Source organism: Scyliorhinus canicula, chromosome 10 (genome assembly GCF_902713615.1).
Source record: "Scyliorhinus canicula chromosome 10, sScyCan1.1, whole genome shotgun sequence".
Classification (NCBI taxonomy): domain Eukaryota; kingdom Metazoa; phylum Chordata; class Chondrichthyes; order Carcharhiniformes; family Scyliorhinidae; genus Scyliorhinus; species Scyliorhinus canicula.
Window position 1 is genome coordinate 110,738,798 of NC_052155.1, and position 19,701 is coordinate 110,758,498.

General features: G+C 48.7%; 1 protein-coding gene across 1 annotated transcript in view; it reads left to right on the forward strand.

Annotated features, from left to right (window-relative positions):
- LOC119972600 (extracellular sulfatase Sulf-1-like) overlaps positions 1–19,701 on the forward strand; it is a 690,773-nt gene that overhangs the window by 106,674 nt on the left and 564,398 nt on the right. The gene's annotated exons all lie outside the window — the stretch shown is intronic.

Sequence of the window (19,701 nt, forward strand, 5' to 3'; positions counted from 1 at the left end):
ATTGTGCCACCGGGCCACTTGGAGAGAGGTTCATAGACTTTCTCACAAAATCTCATCAGCGTAACTGATTTCAACTGCCTTATAAAGGGACTCAGTTGGACTTTTTTTATAAATCTTGACAGCACCACTTTTCTGCCATCTTCCTCAGTGGGTGCTGTGATGACCTTTAACCCTGAAACAATACTTTAAGGAAAATTTGTAACTTCTCTCAACTACCTGTGGAATCTGTCATTGTTTTTAAGAATATTTGAAAATGACTTCTAAGTGGTCGTATCAATTGGAAAAGGATCAATTACAATTTTCTTGGATAATATGAAATACTGGTCCAAGTGAAACGATGACCCTTGACCTGCTGGCAGTACCAACAGGAAGGAAGTTAAGAGCAGAAAGCTATGAGGCCAAACACAAAGGGAAACTGCTGACACAAAGAAATTCTGCAGCAGGGTACAGTTAAGTAACTCCTGGTGTGCTTAGGAGTGAACCAAACTATCTACAAAGATAGTTTCAGGAGCCGTTCAGAGGAGGAGGAGCAGTCTCTGGGTGAGTATACAGACCTAACGGTAACTTCCTGTTTTCCACTTTTTTTCAAAAGTGACGTCAGAGGGAAGCTGTGATCTGATTGGTTGATAACCAATCTGCCCCAAATTTAAAACTTGTAAACTTAAATTAAACAAATTAATTAATTAGAGATGGCTGGTCAGGTGATGTGCTTAAGCTGCTTGATGTGGGAGCTGGCAGATCCCATTGCGAGCTGCAGCGACCACATCTGCAGTAAGTGTTGGCTGCTCGAAGAACTCCGGCTCAGAGTTGATGAGCTGGAGTCTGAGCTTCACACACTGAGGCACATCCGGGAGGGGGAGGCTTACCTGGACACTTTGTTTCAGGAGGCAGTCACACCTGTCAGAGTAAATAGTTTAAATCCTGCCAGTGGCCAGGGACAGCAGGGTGTGACTGCAAGTCAGGCAGGTAAAGGGAACCAGCAGTCAGGAACTCAGGAGCCTCAGCCCTTGACCCTGTCCAACAGGTACGAGGCACTTGCTCCCTGTGTGGATGGCGAACAGGGCTGCAGGAAGGATGAGTCAGCTGACCAAGGCACCATGGTTCAGCAGGCCATTCAAGGGGAGGAAGTAAATAGGCAAGTTGTAGTTGTAGGGGATTCTATTATCAGAGGGATAGATAGTATCCTTTGTGAGCAGGATAGAGGGTCCCGCATGGTATGTTGCCTGCCCGGTGCTAGGGTGCGGGACATCTCTGACCGGCTTGAAAGGATATTGGAGAGGGAGGGGGAGGATCCAGTTGTTGTGGTCCATGTCGGTACCAACAACCTAGGCAAGTCTAGGAAAGAGGACCTGTTTAGAGATTATAAAGAGCTAGGATTCAAATTAAAAAACAGGTCCTCAAGGGTCATAATCTCCGGATTACTGCCCGAGCCACGTGCAAATTGGCATAGGGAGGCAAGAATAAGGGAAGTTAACACGTGGCTGAAAGAGTGGTGTGGGAAAGAGGGGTTCCTTTTCATGGGACACTGGCATCAGTTTTGGGACAGGGGGGACCTATACCGTTGGGATGGTCTCCACCTGAACCGAGCTGGGACCAGTGTTCTGGCGAAAAGAGTAAATAGGGTGGTCAATAGGACTTTAAACTAGAGATTGGGGGGGAAGGGAAAGTCAGGGAACCAAGAGGTGAAGGAATCAGTGGGAAGCGTAGCTGCTTAGGATTACAAAAAATCACGAAAAGACAGAGCTCAGGAGAGGTTACGATAGTCCCCATCTCACAAAATATGACACAGTGTATGGAAAGGCTCAGTAAACCAAGGTCCACCACACTAAGAAAACAAAAAGGGACAGTCAATAGGGAATTAAAGGTGCTATATTTAAATGCCCGCGTGTACGGAACAAGGTAGATGAGCTTGTGGCCCAGATTGCGACTGGCAGGTATGATGTGGTAGGCATCACAGAGACGTGGTTGCAGGGGGTTCAGGACTGGCAGTTAAACATCCAGGGATTTACAACCTATCGAAAAGACAGAGAGGTGGGTAGAGGGGGCGGGGTTGCCTTGTTAATTAGAAATGAAATTAAATCAATAGCACTAAACGACATAGGGTCAGACGATGTGGAGTCTGTGTGGGTAGAGTTGAGGAACCACAAAGGCAAAAAAACCATAATGGGAGTTATGTACAGGCCTCCTGACAGTGGTCAGGACCAGGGGCACAAAATGCACCACGAAATAGAAAGGGCATGTCAGAAAGGCAAGGTCACAGTGATCATGGGGGACTTCAATATGCAGGTGGACTGGGTAAATAATGTTGCCAGTGGACCCAAAGAAAGGGAATTCATTGAATGTTTACAGGATGGCTTTTGGAACAGCTTGTGATGGAGCCCACGAGGGAACAGGCTATTCTGGACTTAGTGTTATGTAATGAGCCAGAATTGATAAAAGATCTTAAAGTAAGGGAACACTTAGGAAGCAGTGATCATAATATGGTAGAATTCAGTCTGCAATTTGAAAGAAAGCAGGTAGAATCAGATGTAAAGGTTTTACAGTTAAATAAAGGTAATTACAGGCGCATGAGGGAGGAACTGACGAAAATCGACTGGAAGCAGAGCCTAGTGGGAAAGACAGTAGAACAGCAATGGCAGGAGTTTCTGGGAGTAATTGAGGACACAGTGCAGAGGTTCATCCCAAAGAAAAGAAAGGTTATCAGAGGGAGGATTAGGCAGCCATGGCTGACAAAGAAAGTCAGGGAATGCATCAAGGCAAAAGAGAGAGCCTATAATGTGGCAAAGAGTAGTGGGAAGTCAGAAGATTAGGAAGGCTACAAAAACAAACAGAGGATAACAAAGAGAGAAATAAGGAAGGAGAGGATCAAATATGAAGGTAGGCTATCCAGTAACATTAGGAATGATAGTAAAAGTTTATTTAAATACATTAAAAACAAACGGGAGGCAAAAGTAGACATTGGGCCGCTCCAAAATGACGCAGGTAATCTAGTGATGGGAGACAAGGAAATAGCTGAGGAATTTAATAAGTACTTTGCGTCAGTCTTCACAGTAGAAGACATGAGTAATATCCCAACAATTCAGGAAAGTCAGGGGGCAGAGTTGAATATGGTTGCCATCACAAAGGAGAAGGTGCTAGAGAAACTAAAAGGTCTGAAAATTGATAAATCTCCGGGCCCAGATGGGCTACATCCTAGAGTTCTAAAGGAGATAGCTGAAGAAATAGTGGAGGGCGTTAGTTATGATCTTTCAAAGTCACTGGAATCGGGGAAAGTCCCAGAGGATTGGAAAATCGCTGTTGTAACCCCCCTGTTCAAGAAGGGAACAAGAAAAAGATGGAAAATTATAGGCCAATTAGCCTAACCTCGGTTGTTGGCAAAATTCTAGAATCCATCGTTAAGGATGAGATTTCTAAATTCTTGGAAGTGCAGGGTCGGATTAGGACAAGTCAGCATGGATTTAGTAAGGGGAGGTCGTGCCTGACAAACCTGTTAGAGTTCTTTGAAGAGATAACAAATAGGTTAGACCAAGGAGAGCCAATGGATGTTATCTATCTTGACTTCCAAAGGCCTTTGACAAGGTGCCTCACGGGAGACTGCTGAGTAAAATAAGGGCCCATGGTATTCGAGGCAAGGTACTAACATGGATTGACGATTGGCTGTCAGACAGAAGGCAGAGAGTTGGGATAAAAGGTTCTTTTTCGGAATGGCAACCGGTGACAAGTGGTGTCCCGCAGGGTTCAGTGTTGGGGCTACAGCTGTTCTCTTTATATATTAACGATCTAGATGACGGGACTGGGGGCATTCTGGCCAAGTTTGCCGATGATACAAAGATAGGTGGAGGGGCAGGTAGTATTGAGGAGGTGGTGAGGCTGCAGAAAGATTTAGACAGTTTAGGAGAATGGTCCAAGAAGTGGCTGATGAAATTCAACGTGGGCAAGTGCGAGGTCTTGCACTTTGGAAAAAAGAATAGAGGCATGGACTATTTTCTAAACGGTGACAAAATTCATAATGCTAAAGTGCAAAGGGACTTGGGAGTCCTAGTCCAGGATTCTCTAAAGGTAAACTTGCAGGTTGAGTCCGTAATTAAGAAAGCAAATGTAATGTTGTCATTTATCTCAAGAGGCTTGGAATATAAAAGCAGGGATGTACTTCTGAGGCTTTATAAAGCACTAGTTAGGCCCCATTTAGAATACTGTGAGCAATTTTGGGCCCCACACCTCAGGAAGGACATACTGGCACTGGAGCGGGTCCAGCGGAGATTCACACGGATGATCCCAGGAATGGTAGGACTAACATACGATGAACGTCTGAGGATCGTGGGATTATATTCATTGGAGTTTAGGAGGTTGAGGGGAGATCTAATAGAAACTTACAAGATAATGAATGGCTTGGATAGGATGGACGTAGGGAAGTTGTTTCCATTAGCAGGGGAGACTAGGACGCGGGGGCACAGCCTTAGAATAAAAGGGAGTCACTTTAGAACAGAGATGAGGAGAAATTTCTTCAGCCAGAGAGTGGTAGGTCTGTGGAATTCATTGCCACAGAGGGCGGTGGAGGCCGGACGTTGAGTGTCTTTAAGACAGAAATTGATAAATTCTTGATTTCTCGAGGAATTAAGGGCTATGGGGAGAGAGCGGGTAATGGAGTTGAAATCAACCATGATTGAATGGTGGAGTGGACTCGATGGGCCGAATGGCCTTACTTCCGCTCCTATGTCTTATGGTCTTATGGTCCTTATGGCCTGTTTGGTAGTAACAAAAAGTACAAAATTCCAGAGGCTCTTGAGTAAAAAGAGACTGAATCCTAAATGTGGGTGAAAGCTCAGGCAGGAGAGTTTATATTAGAGGACCATATTGTGAACCCTGTATTGTTTGGTCGATTGAAAAAGAACTCTGGAAATCCAGTCCATCAGCTCTGATGTGACCCAAGTGAGAAAGAGTTCATGGATAGAGAGAGGTTCATTATTGGTGTTAACCAGATCCATGGATCTCAAATGGAATATAGCTGCCAGTGTATGCGATTCAAGGGCCAAATCAATTGAGTGGGAATGTGCAACATCCTACATACCAGAGGGTGAGTTGGAGAGATCTCTGAGATCATACCTGATGCCATATTTTTGCAGGGACTAATGTGGGTACTTGTGGTTGTGTGACACACCTCTTTGTCATATTGATTATTTAAGGTGAAACTTACATTGTTAATTGAAGTTTCAATTGCCTCTTTAATCTATGTGAGAAGTCTTACAACACCAGGTTAAAGTCCAACAGGTTTGTTTCAAATCACTAGCTTTCGGAGCACAGCTCCTTCCTCGGGTGAATGAAGAGGTGGGTTCCAGAATCATATATATCTCCACATTGTGTTAGTTTTGTTGGTTCTATTTCGTGTAAAGTGAAAGCTACAAAAAGTTGAATTGTGTTGGTAATTTCTTCATCTGGGCGTCATTCAAAGTTTAGTTATATTGATTTCTCCAAGGGGATTGTAACAGTACCCACTATAAGCTAGAGGGAATGGTGCTGGTGAATATATATGCCCCAAACTGGGATGATGTTGCGTTTATCAGGAAGGTGCTGGGGAAGATTCCAGACCTTGACTCGCACCGGCTGATCATGGGGGGTGACTTTAATACGATCCTGGACCCGAGGCTGGACTGGTCGAGTGCTAGGTCGGGGAAGCTATCAGCAATGGCAAAGGAACTGCGGGGATTCATGGAGCGCATGGGAGGGGTGGATCCGTGGAGATTTGAGAGACCAAGGTGCAAGGAATATTCATTCTATTCCCATGTACAAAGGCGTACTCCAGGATGGATTTCTTTGTGCTCAATAAAACACTGTCAGCAGGGGTTGAGGACACTGAGTACTCAGCAATTGTGATCTCAGATCATGCACCACACTGGATAGACCTACGGGCAGACACTAGAATGTCCCAGCGCCCCTAGTGGAGACTAGATACAGGGCTGTTAGCGGATGAGGAGATCTGTGAGCGAGTGAGAGAGGCCATTCGGGGGTACATGAAGGTCATGACACGGGAGAGACTGCAGCTGGGGTGGTCTGGGAGCAGGGCCGGCTCAAGGTACCGGCAACTCGGGCAGTCGCCCGGGGCGCCATGTGCTAGGGGGAGCCATCAAGGAGTGCGGGTCCCGCGCATGCGCAGTTGGGCCGGTGCCAACCAGCGCATGCGCGGTGGCCGCCCTCCCTCAGGCCGCCCCGCACAAACATGGCGGACGGATCCAGGCTTGCCGGTGGTCACTCCGCCCCCCCCCCCCCCTCGGGCCCCCTCCAGCACCCCCCTCCGGCACCCCCCTCCGGCCCGCCGCCCCCCCCCCCCCCCCGAAGGGCGCCGAAGTTCAGCTTGCCCGGGGCGCCAGCAACCCTAGGGCCGGCGCTGTCTGGGAGGCACTGAAAGCGGTCATTAGAGGGGAATGTATTTCGATTTGAGCCCACAGGGATAAAACTGAGCGGTTGGAGCTGGACGGGTTGGTAGGAGAAATCTTACAGGTGGACAGGAGATACTCGGAGTCTCCAAATGAGGAGCTCCTGAAGGAGCGTCAGATACTTCAAATGGAGTTTGGGCTCCTTTCCACAGGAAAGGTGGAGGGTCAACTGAGGAGGATGAAAAGGGCAATATATGAACATGGGGAGAAAGCTAGCAGGATGCTGGCACATCAGCTAAGGAAACAGGGGGCGGCGAGAGAAATAGGGAAAATAAAGGATTTGAGGGGAAGACGGTGACGTACCCGGGGGTGGTGAATGAAGTGTTTCGGGAATTTTATAGCCAGCTATACAAGTCGGAACCCCAGATGGGGAGGAGGGCATGAATCAATTCCTGGGGAGGCTAGAGTTCCCAAAGGTAAATGAGGAGCTGGTGGATGCCCTGGGGGGCCCGATTGGGCATGGGGAGATGATAAATGGACTGGGGGCGATGCAATCGGGTGTAGCCCCGGGACCTGATGGGTTCCCAGTGGAATTTTATAAGAAGTTTGCTAGGTTACTGGGGCCGCTGCTGGTTAAGGCTTTCAACGAGTCCAAGGAGCTGGGAGTACTCCCATCAACGTTATCACAGGCATCAATTTCTCTCATCCTGAAGCGGGACAAGGATCTGGAGAGCTGTGGATCGTACAGGCCAATCTCCCTCTTGAATGTAGATGCCAAATTATTGGCAAAGATCCTGGCCACTGGAATAGAGGATTGTGTCCTGAAGATAATTGAGGAGGATCAGACGGGATTTCTAAGGGCAGGCACCTGACATCCAACATTAGATGGCTTCTTAATGTAATTATGATGCCAATGGAGGGGCGCAAGGCTGAGGTGGTAGTTGCCATGGACGCGGAGAAGGCTTTCGACTGAGTGGAGTGGAGTATCTATGGGATATTTTAGGCAGGTTTGGGTTTGGGCAGGGATTTGTGGAGTGGGTCCGGCAACTGCACCAGGCCCCGGTGGCAAATGTAAGAACTACGAGTTCGGTCTTTGCCGGGGGACAAGGCAGGGATGCCCGCTCGCCCCATTACTGTTGCCATGGCCATAGAACCCTTAGCAATGGCTCTGAGAGCAGCAACTACCTAGAGGGGTATAGTGAGGGGGGGGGGGGGGGGTGGAGCACAGGGTCTCTATCTATGCAGACGACTTGTTGCGTTATATCATGGACCCGGTGGGGGAGATGACCGGAATCATGAAATGAAAATGAAAATCGCTTATTGTCACGAGTGGGCTTCAGTGAAGTTACTGTGAAAAGCCCCTAGTCACCACATTCCGGCGCCTGTCTGAGGAGGTTGGTACGGGAATCGAACCGTGCTGCTGGCCTGCTTGAAAAGCCAGCGATTTAGCTGAGTGAGCTAAACCAGCCCCTGGAATCATGGAGGTATTAGGAGAATTTGGGCGATTTTCAGGCTATAAGTTAAATATGAGAAAAAGCGAGATGTTCGTGATTCAGGCACGGGGGCAGGGAAGGAGGCTGAAGGAGCTACCTTTTAAAGTGGTTGGGAAGAGTTTTAGGTATCTGGGAATTCAAGTGGCCAAGGATTGGGGCAGCTTCACAAGTTAAATTTGGGCAAAGCAGTGGATCAAATGAGAAGGGATTTTTGTAGATGGGACATGCTCCCACTGACGCTGGCGGGGAGGGTTCAGACGGTGAAGATGACTGTCCTTCCGAGACTGCTTTTCTTCTTTCAGTGTCTGACGATTTTTGCCCCAACGGCTTTTTTCAGAAGTATGAATGTGGCGATATCGAGGTTTATATGGGCGGGTAAAACCCCGAGAGTAAAGAGGACACTCCTGGAACGGGCCCGTGGGGAAGGGAGATTGGCTCTCCCGAGCTTTATTAACTATTACTGGGCTACCAACATATCGATGGTCAGGAAGTGGGTAGTGGGGGAGGGGTCGGTCTGGGAAAGGATGGAGGCAGCATCCTGTCTATTGTTTGTTGTTATTTTAGGGGGTATTTTGTGCGTCGACCCGCGCGGTGGTTTTAGAAATGTCAATATGTTAAATTGTGAAAATTACAAATGCCTCAATAAAATATATATTTTTTAAAAACAGTACCCACTATGCCTTGACCACTTTCTTTTTTAAAAATAAATTTAGAGTACCCAATTATTTTTTCCAATTAAGGGGCAATTTAGTGTGGCCAATCCACCGACCCTGCACATCTTTAGGCTGTGGGGCTGAAACCCACGCAGTCACGGGGAGAATGTGCAAACTCCACACGGACAGTGACCCAGGGCCAGGATTCGAACCCGGGTCCTCAGCGCCGTAGGCAGCAATGCTAACCACTGTGCCACCGTGCTGCCTCATCCTTGACCACTTTCGGTCCCAATTTATTCCAGTGGGATCAACAGGAGAACTAATCAACCCTGTTACATACAGCCAAAGTGCTCAAAAGCGGTACACTCAGCATCAATGCACACAAATATCTCACCTACTCCTATCAGAATTTGTTCAACGTCTGTAATCATTCCTTTAAAAGGGAAATAAGGCCTAAAATTTAGATCACATGGGAAATCTGTTGCCCTGGATTGGGCCATCTAATTAGCATGAGTGGCAGCACAGAATGAAATGTTACGATGTTAAGCAGGCTTACCTACACATCCCATCCTACTTCTTTCCCTTCTCGTTTCTATATCGCCTTGCACTGTATGGGAGAGCTTCCACCTGTCCCATTTAAGAGGTCTTAAAGCTGAACAAAGAGTAAACCAGCAACTAACCAGTTCCTCTGCTCAATATCTAAATCTTCATAGCACGGTGAACTAGTTTGCAACTTTTGACCTTGCTTCCTCTACATAAATGTACATGTCTATTAAATATCCATGGATCAAAAATGATAACGATAAAGTAAAAGAAATGGGAAATAAGGAAATCAACAGGAAGGGTCCTTACAACACTGTATTGTGTGTGAGTATTGTCTAAAAGCATAAAACAAAACATTTCAGTGATGTCAAAGGTAGTTTGTGGGTGTAATTTAGAGGACCCGTTCACCATAGGTGCAAATTCCGTTATATCCGTTAAATCTCAGGAGAGGGCCATAATGGGATTTGCGCCGGTCAGATCTCAGTTTGAGATATTCTCCACTCCGTGCCAGTGACATGATCACGTTTATGCCTAGAATGGACGTGAACCTGATTTCCATTCATAATATATAACATATCTTTACCGGGCTTGACGCTGGAACGTCCACCCACATCTTAGCCAGGATTCTCCAATCCCGCGGCCAAGTTCTGACGCCGGTGTGAAAAGCGGCGTGAACCACTCCGGTGTCAACAGTCCTCAATTGTCCAGTATGCTCCCCTTCCTCGGGGGCTAGGTCAGCGCCGGAGTGGACTCTGCAGCTCCCGCCAACGCGGCATGGCCGGCATGAGCTTGCGTATGCACGCTACGGCCAGCGTGATTCCGCGCTTGCACGTGGATTCCCGTTTCCATGCCGGCCCCCGGGCAACATGGCAGAGCCCGACAGGGGCCTGGCACGATGAACATAGGCCGCCATGGAACCAGCCCACCCGTGGATCCGTAGGCCCCAATCGGGCGCGGCCACCGTGGAGGCCCCCCCCCCCCTTCCAGGATGGCCCCCGCAGACACACCTTCCAGGTCCTGCCGTGTGGGACCTGAGTAACCCACACTGACGGGGCTCGGCCGAACTCAGCGGGCACTCGGCCCGTCGAGGCCCGGAGAATCGCCGGGGGGGGGGCTTTCAACGGCCCCTGACCGGCATGGCGGCGATCCCGCGGGCGCCCGCAAATCGGCACCGGAGAATCAGCGAGCCGCAGGTGGGACGTGGCGCGATTCTCGCACCTCCCCGGGGATTCTCCGACCCGGCGCGGGGTCAGAGAATCCCGGCCCTTATCTTTCCACCCAGTCACTGTGACATCATGCCGGGGTGAATCACTACTGGTTTTCAAAAATGAGAACCAGTCGTGATGACTACCCTTGAGGTGCGGAAGTGAGTATAGCCCCACGTGGTGAAGGAGTTGGCTCTGGCACTGCACTCTGGCACTGTCAGGTTGGCACTCAGTTTGGCACTTCAAGGGTTCCACTGAAGTAACCTCTTGCAGGGGTGCGCAGTGGGGAGAGAAGAGCCCTGGGGGTGGAGATGGGAAGGTAGTGCCACCTGAAACTTCAATGGCAGGAATAGTGCTCACCAATGCTTCCATGGTTGAGGGGGGGGGGGGGGGGGGGGGGTTCACCCTGAGCCTGTGGAAATGGTCATCCGTGTTCGTGGCAGTTTTGGGGAGCTTGCGTTAAATGCAGATCGGAGCATCCTTTAAAGGTGGCGCCCCAATCTCTGCTGGCTCTGGCTCTATCAGGCCCCATCCCATCAGACTAAAGGTGCAAACCACGTCCCCAGATTTCCCCCTAATTGTCAGAAAATCTGGTCTGAAAACTGGGCTGTGATTCTGGAGAGAAACACCGGTTTTCAATCCACGTTTTGGGAAAATTCTGCATTGCATTTCTACAGGCAGGAGAAATGTTAATATGGTCTTATTGCTGCAAGAAATAAAATTAACTACTCACAGACGTCTGTTACAATCACTATCGATAGCTCAAAGGAACGACAACAGAGTCAGTACATTTAAAATAAAATACAAGCATCTGGAAAGTAAACTGAACAGCTTCTGCGAAAAACATCAATCGTCTGGCATTACACTTTACATCAGGCAGGATGTTTATATTTTTCGGTTTCTTCCCCATCTCTTGGTTAATAATTATCTTCACTTTCTTCACTATAGTCATGATGATGATAGGGTCCTTTGTGCGCATGGTGGTCTGTCAATGGTCTTCTGTAATTCCCTGACAGCATCATTAATTGAAATGGCATCTGCCAGCTTTTGCCTCCCCAGAGATTCTACAGCGATTCATTCATAGACCTGCCATCTTAAAATTATTGCAAATTATTCTACTGTGGGAAGCAAGTTTCAATGACAGGCAACCCTCATAGTTTGGGCTTCAACCATTCAGCCAGAAGAACAGAGTCCATTTCCGATTTGGGGGGGGAGGGGGGCAGGTTAGTGGCTGTAAGGAAGGAGGTGAGGGGTTTGTGTCTGAGGAATCACAATGTTAGAACCATGGAATTCCTACAGTGCAGAAGGAGGCCATTCGGCCCGTTGTCTGCACTGACCCTCTGAAAGAGAACCCCCCCCCCCCCCAGACCTATTCCCCTGCCTAACCTGCACATGTTTTGTACACTAAGGGGCAATTTAGCATGACTGATGCACCTAACCTGTACATCTTTGGACTGTGTGAGGAAACCGGAGCACCCAGAGGCAATCCACCCAGACACTGAGAGAAAGTCACCCAACGCCAGAATTGAACCCGGATCCCTGGTGCAGTGGGGCAGCAATGCTAACCGCTGTGTCACCGTGCCACCCCGTTCTGAATCTTTCTACCCAGTCTAACCCTTATGTGCGAAATAATGGAATTCCCACTATGGTGGCAGCCTTCACTCCTTACTCTTATGTGGGCCACAGGATCAGGATGGTTAACTAATTGCTAATAATCACATCGTGGCCAACTCCAGTTTGGGTGCACCTTGTACATCCCAAATGGGGGAGGAGGGAAGATGCAGTACTGACCACTCTGATATGAATGCCAGTGGCAGACATCCACCAAAAGGCTCCAGTAGCTGGATGCTGGCTTCTTTCTGTTATCCGATTGCTGGATGAAAGGGAGATGACAGCCACAGGAATTCCAACAGAGAAATGTCTCTGACCAATCCTGCATCACTGCTATATTGTTAATCGAGTATGGAGTAGATGGAACATCAGCTTTCCCAGGCTTAGTGGTAACTCCTAATGGTTCATCGTCTTTGAGAAGGCCTAATGTTTCTGGACCCGACTTAATTGTCCACTCCTTCAAGGACACTTCCCTCCCCTTTATCTCTCCATGGTCGCTGGACTTTGAGGAAATTGGGGTTTAAGCATTTCAAATTTGGGGAAAGAGTCATCAGGTTTTACAGCACAAAAGTGGGCCCTTTGGCCTACCATGGCTGCACCAGCCTGCCATAGATCTGGACAACGTTCAGGCTTGGCTGTCTGCTTGTTGGTCATCCCGTTTACCACCTTAAGAATTCACTCCTTCCACCATCAACTCTTCACAGAGCCCTAAATTTCCCTATTTAAAGCAGCCTATTACTCAACTGACGCACATTTTGAAACCTGACAGTGAGCCCCTTTCACCTGACTTCCTTGTCAATGTACAGTCTACAGGCCCTATTTTGAGGCTGTAATTACGAGGCAATTGCAGTGAACATTTTCAGTAATGCTTATAACTTACAATTTCCCTGAAATAATGTTTCCTCTGGCTGTTTGGTTTAGTTAAAGTTTACATGGATTTTCTTTTCCAACACTTTTGTACAAATTTGCAATAATAATAAAAACTGCATCTGACCCATAAGAAATATCAGTTGTAAATAATGTTCATATTTACAACTATGGTGACATTTTGTTTCCCGTGCTCCATTTGTTTTGTTTAAAATTTGCAATGAAATGGTTATCTGTTGCTGCATAAAGAACCATTGCCTAATGTGCAGCAGCAGCTGCAGGTTATTCAATAAGATGAGCTTGTCTCAGTGATAGCAGCCTTGAGGTTCAAACATTCAGTCAGTGTTTTGATTGTGAAATTAGTCGCAAATGCTGCACGTTCCATTGTGCAAAATCATGTCCACACAATGAACCTGGTGAAGGGAAAATAGTATGTTGCACTGAGGTCCCTGCTGTTGTCTGATGAAACTCTAGAAGATCAGCTATATTCTACCCAAATTACATAAGTGGTAAATTGGCGGATTACTAGATAAGTGTGCTGTATTTTGCAAAATGTACATTGCTATGTACACACAGAGCAACAAAGGCTTTGAGATCCTATCTTCTCAATGTACCTCCTCATCAGTGCTCAGGGAAAAAGGCATGGGACTCATTGCGAATATTCGATCAGCACATCACTGATATCTTATCCTCTTGTTTCAGGAATCCATTTCAGACAATGTTCACTATCAATGATTTATGGAAAAGGGGCAGCGCGGTGGCACAGTGGTTAGCATTGCTGCTTCACAGCGCCGAGGTCCCAGGTCCGATCCCGGCTCTGGGTCACTGTCCATGTGGAGTTTGCACATTCTCCCCGTGTCTGCGTGGGTTTCGCCCCCACAACCCAAAAGATGTGCAGGATAGTTGGATTGGCGACGCTAAATTGCCCCTTAATTAGAAAAAATTTATTGGGTACTCTAAATTTATATTAAAAAAACGATTTATGGAAAGAAAAGAGGTTAGTGTATCGGTGTGGCAGTAATAACAATTCTTTCATACCTGTTGGGTGTCATAGAGCCATTGAGGACTGTCTAAGCAAATTTGGGTGGATTCTGATGACATGGTTGAGATGTTAAATGATGATTTTTGTATTGGCCTTCAACATTGAAAATAGAGTTGTTAGCAATGCTGTCACATGGGGGTTGCTGCTGAAATTGAACACAAGTTAAAAACAGTGCTCACTAGAAATAGGTTGGATTGCTGACCATCGTTATGTTCACCCTCCGATGAAAAGAAATGGGGGCTATATCATATGGGTTATTGGATCATGTAACTTACCATCTTATTTTAAATTTATTGAATGCAAATCCCTGATGCCGAATGATAGCCTCCTTGCTTGCATATTTTGAGGTGATTATTCTGCCACTTAGTCTGAAGAGGGACACTACTCTGTAATGTACAGAATTCTTTGTGTCATTCCACAAGTGCACAAGGGGGTTGTACTGAGGGCCCCATGGCAGAGGCTGGCTGCAGAGAGACCTTTTTGGGTTTAGAGGCCTATCCTGAATCAGTTTAGCATGGATAACTCTCATGGTGCTAGTTCAAAGCCTTCCATTTAATCGATGGCGTTTATCACAAGGAATTTGTTAGTGACGTCCTGTATTTCCCATTATTTGATCCAACCTTTACTGATAGATTTTGCTCAGGAAGGTTGCTCATTGAAATTTTGGATTGGTCCCCTGAACTGCAAAATGGCTCAATTGAAGCCAATGTTTAAAATAGAGCAGTAAGTCAGAACTAGGGAACTGTAGGTCATTCGTTAATTTTCAATTGTAGTCAAATCAATGATCGATATTATTGGGAGATGTATTGTACGGTCTTACTGAAAGAACAGAAAGTGGGATTCTCTGTTCGCTGACGTCAAAATCGGGAAACGCGATTGGGCGGAGAATAGGTTCCGACGCCGTAATCGCGGCGGCTGTCAATTTGAAATCGCAATTCTCCATCACTTCGACAGCGGCATCAATGTGTTACAGCACACACGTGCGGTAAACAACCTTTGCATATCTTTAGCAGGCCTGACCCAGTATTCTCTGGGGCCTCTGTGATTTTCTGCCTCCAATGGGCCGAGTTCCCGACGGCGCGGTTCACTTGTGCTTTTAAAAATCGTGAAACCGGCGGCGTGGCTGCTGAGGGAGAGGGGGTACGGAAAGTGTCCAACATTGCCCTAGTTTGCTGCCAGTTGTGCTGCTGGCAAGGGGGCTTCTGGCAGGACTGGGGGGGGGGGGTAGCAGGGGGTGGCCAGGAGGTGGGCTGTGGACCGGCACGGAACACCATTCCCGCAGCCGGAAAGGCAGCCATGCAGCTGTGTACACCATTGACATCCCTCTGTGAACTTAGGGCCACCAGTCATATGGGTGTCCCCATAGGTGCCCTCTGGCCCCAGCTGGCCCATCAGCTGTATGGGCACGCTCCAGCACAACCAGCGCATTTTGTTGGCTGGGATGAGTGTGTGTGGGCATTGTAATCTGTACAGGCAGCTGCAGCTTATCAGCCTCCCGAGTGTCAATCACAGACCCAGCGAATCCCACACCATTTTTCAATGGAATCGGTTGTGTTTCATTTGGCGCCAGTGCTAGCCCCTCCACAGTCGCTGAATTGGTCCAGGTTTGGCGCCAGTTTTGCTGTAGTGAAAGCCCACGAATTCTGCGTCGGCGTTAACACTTAGCTTCAGAAACTGAGAATTCGCCCAGAGTCCATGAAGGAATCACCCATGGATCCGGAAAAGAAGACCCTGGCTGGAATTTTACCAGTCCATTGGTAGCAGGCTGGGAGCATGAGGGTGGCATGGACACAGAATATACTCTGGGTGGGGACTTGTATTATCACCAAGAGTATCTCAGTAGCACCACGACTGGTTGAGCATGAAAGGAGATAGCTGCTATATAGGATCTGCACTTGGTGAGAATGGAGAAACCAGGCGGGATTCTCTCATCCCGGGGTCGGGCTGGAGAATCCAAGCGATCGGCGCGAATCGTGCCACGCTGCCCCTGCGCCGGCACTCGATTCTCCGCAGAGCACCGTCCACACCGGCTCTCAGCCAGCGGGAGCTCGGCGTGGAAGGGTCTGGGGGCGACCTGTGGGGCGGGGCGGGGGGGGGGATCCGACCCCAGGGGGTGGCCTCCGATGTGGCCTGGCCCGCGATCAGGCCTCTGTGGCTGGGTGCCTCCTTTCCTCCGCGCCGGCCCCTGTAGTCCTGCGCCATGTTGTGTCGGGGCCGGCGGGTTGAAGGAAGCCACTGCGCATGCGCGCGTTGGCGCCGCTGCCAGTGCGCATGTGCGTGTTGGCGCCACTGCCAGTGCACATGCGCGGATCCCACGGTGCCCAATTCGCACCGGGATCAGCAGCTGGAGCGGCGTGAACCACTCCAGTGCTGTGCTGGCTCCTTTTGCGGGCCAGAATTAGTCATCGGGTCGGCCTGTTAGTGCCGTCGTAAAATGCAACGGCGTTTATGACAGTGTGGACACTCTGCCACGGGATTAGAGAATTGCGCCCCCCCCTCATAAGGGAAAAAGCAACTTGACCTCATCCTCACCAGTCTAACTGTCGCAGATGCACCTGTCCATGACAGTATTGCAAGACTCTGCTCTGCACACTCTTTATGGAGACAAAGTCCTGTGTTCACATTGTGTTGTATGACACTACCACCGTGCTAAATGGGATAGTTTTTGAACAGATCTAGCAACTCAACTGAGCATCCATAAGGTGCTGTGGGGCATCAGCACAGCAGAAGTGCATTCAACCACAATCTAACTTCATGGCCCTGCATATCACCTACTCTATAAATGGGGAATCAACCCATGTCCAATAAAGAATGCTGGATGTCATGTCAGTAGCAGCACCAAGCATACCTAAAAATGGGGTGTCAGCCTGGTGAACATACAAACGTATGAATTAGGAACAGAAGTCGGCCATCCAACCCTTCAAGCCTGCTCTGCCATTCAATACAATCTAAGCTGATTAGGTTGTAGCCTCAACTCGACATTCGGCCTTACCCAATAACTTTTTCTAAGAGTAAAGAAATTCTCATCTCTCTCATTTTTAAACTGTGTCTCCTAGTTGTAGTCTCTCCCAAAATGGGCAACATCCTTCCAGCTTCCACCCTGTCAAGTCCCTAAGATCTTCAAGCTACAACATAGGACTACTTGCTTGCCGAACAGCGCGTGAAAGACCGAGATAAATGACCCCGGAACCAATAGATCTGATCTGAGCTCTGCAGTCCTGCCACATCCAGTCGCGCGTTGTTGTGGGGAATTGGCCAACTAATGCGAGGAGGAGGCAGCTCCACAGGTATTAACATCCTCAATGACTGGACAGCCCAGCTCATCAGTGCTAAAGACAAGGTTGAAGCACTTGCAAAGTTAGAAGTGCACTTCAGCCTCCTACTGAGGTCCCTGCATCACCGATGCCAATTCAATTCACACCACCTAAGATCAAAAAACAGTTGAAGGTACTGGATACTGTAAAGCTCTGGGCTATGACAACATTCAGGCAATAGTACTGCAGACTTGTGCTCCAGAAATAGCTGGACCACTAGCCAAGCAGATTACAATGCTGGCACCTAACTGGCAATATGAAAATCGCCCAGGTATGTCCTGTCCAAGGGGCGGCACGGTCACGCAGTGATTAGCACTACTATCACGTGCGCTGAGGACACTGGTTCGATCCCGGCCCCGGCTCACTGTCCGTGTGGAGTTTGCATATTCTCCCCATGTCTGCGTGGGTCTCACCCCCGCAACCCAAAATTGTGTCGGGTAGGTGGATTAGCCACGCTAAAATTGCCCCTTCATTGGAAAAATACAAAAAAAATTTTTTAATGTCCTGTCCAAACAGTTGAACTGAGAACTGAATGATGCTCCTCTCATCCCCCGCGATATGTCAGACCTCTGCCTGACAGAGAGCTGAATACCTCCTGCCAGTGAACGGGCTTATCATGGGGTTCAGAGACACAGGATGAACTCTCAATTGCTACAACCCCTTCTAGATCAGGGGTCCGGGTGTGTTCCTACAACTAACCTCAGCGCCTCTGCGAACCCTTGGCCTCCTCATCAGCGTGGCAGGAGGGCCATGCCAGCAGGAGCGCCTCTTTGTAGAGTCATCAGTGTGGGAGAGTCATAGCCCTGCCATTCTCACACTCCACAGGGATGAAGCATGGGGGTTTCTGCAGCATGATGCCAAGAAATGACAGGCTGGGGGCGGAACTGTGGCACAGTGGTTAGCACTGCCGCCTCACGGCACCGAAGTCCCAGGTTCGGTCCCGGCCCTGGGTCACTGTCCGTGTGGAGTTTGCACATTCTCCCCATGTCTGCGTGGGTCACACCCACACTACCCAAAGATGTGCAGGGTAGGTGGATTGACCAAGCTAAATTGCCCCTTAATTGGAAAGAAACATAATTGGGTACTCTAGGAATGACAGGGTGGAGGATTTGCCAGTGATGTTTATTACAAGCTATATTACAATGGTGACCTATCTTAACTAGTGCCTATGTTCACCCTTGCCTACTTGGTTCCTGCAGTTTCTTACTCATCCTCACCCTCCTGTACATTTTAAAAAAAAGTATTTTTATTAAGATTTTACAGAATTTTTCATAATAAAACAGTAGTAACCATAATAACAAAAATAATAACAAAACAAACTAGAGTGAACATTAACATAGTGCAAAAAGAGAATATACAATAACAATTAAATAGACATTACCCCACGCGACTCAGTCTTCCCACACCATCCCAATGAAGCACTCACCCCGCCCCCACCCCACGGATTGCTGCTGCTGCTGACATTTTAATTTTACCTGAGAGAATGCTGCCACCTCTGAGAGAACCCTAGCGTAGACCCTCTGAAGGCAAACTTTATTTTCTCGAGGCTGAGAAACCCAGCCATGTTGATAACCCAAGTCTCTACACTCGAGGGCTTCGAGTCCCTCCACATTAATAAAATCTGTCTCCGGGCTACCAGGGAGGATAAGGCCAAGACGTCGGCCTCTTTCGCCCGCTGAACTCCCGGGTCTTCTGACACTCCAAGGATCGCTATCTCTGGGCTCGGCACCACCCGTTTGTTAAGCACCTTGGACATTGCCCTCGTGAACCCTTGCCAGAACACTCCAAGCTCCGGGCATGCCCAAAACATGTGGGCATGGTTTGCAGGGCTGCCCTTGCACCTCATACAACTGTCTTCTACCCCAAAAAACGTGCTCATTCTCGCTGCCATCATGTGTGCCCGGTGGACCACCTTAAATTGAATTAGACTGAGCCTGGCACAGGATGAGGAGGAATTAGCCCTGCCCAGGACCTTTGCCCACAGACCCGCTTCCAACTCCTCACCTAGCTCCTCCTCCCACTTACCCTTGAGCTCCTCCACCGGGGTTTCCTCCGCCTCCTGTAGTTCCTGGTAGATATCCGACACCCTCCCCTCCCCCACCCAGGTGCTGGAGACCACACTGTCCTGTATCCTCAGTGGCGGCAGCGTCGGAAAGGCAACTACCTGTTTTTTCAAGAAGGCTCGTACTTGCAGATATTTAAAGGCGTTTCCTGGTGGCAGATTAAATTTGTCCTCTAGCGCCTTCAAACTGGGAAAACTTCCGTCTATGAACAGATCTCCAATCCTTCTGATGCCTGCCCTCTGCCAGCTCTGGAACCTACCATCCATCCTACCCGGGACAAACCTGTGGTTGTTGCATATTGGGGTCCAGACCGACACTCCCTCCACCTTCTTGTACCTCCTCCACTGTCCCCAGATCCACAGTGTCGCCACCACCACCGGACCTGTGGAGTAACGGGTCGGCGAGAACGGCAAAGGAGCTGTTATCAAAGCTCCCAGACTAGTACCTTTACATGACGCTGCCTCCAGCTGCTCCCATGCCCCCCCCACCACCCCCCCCTCATCGCCACTTCCTAATCATAGCTATACTGGCTGCCCAGT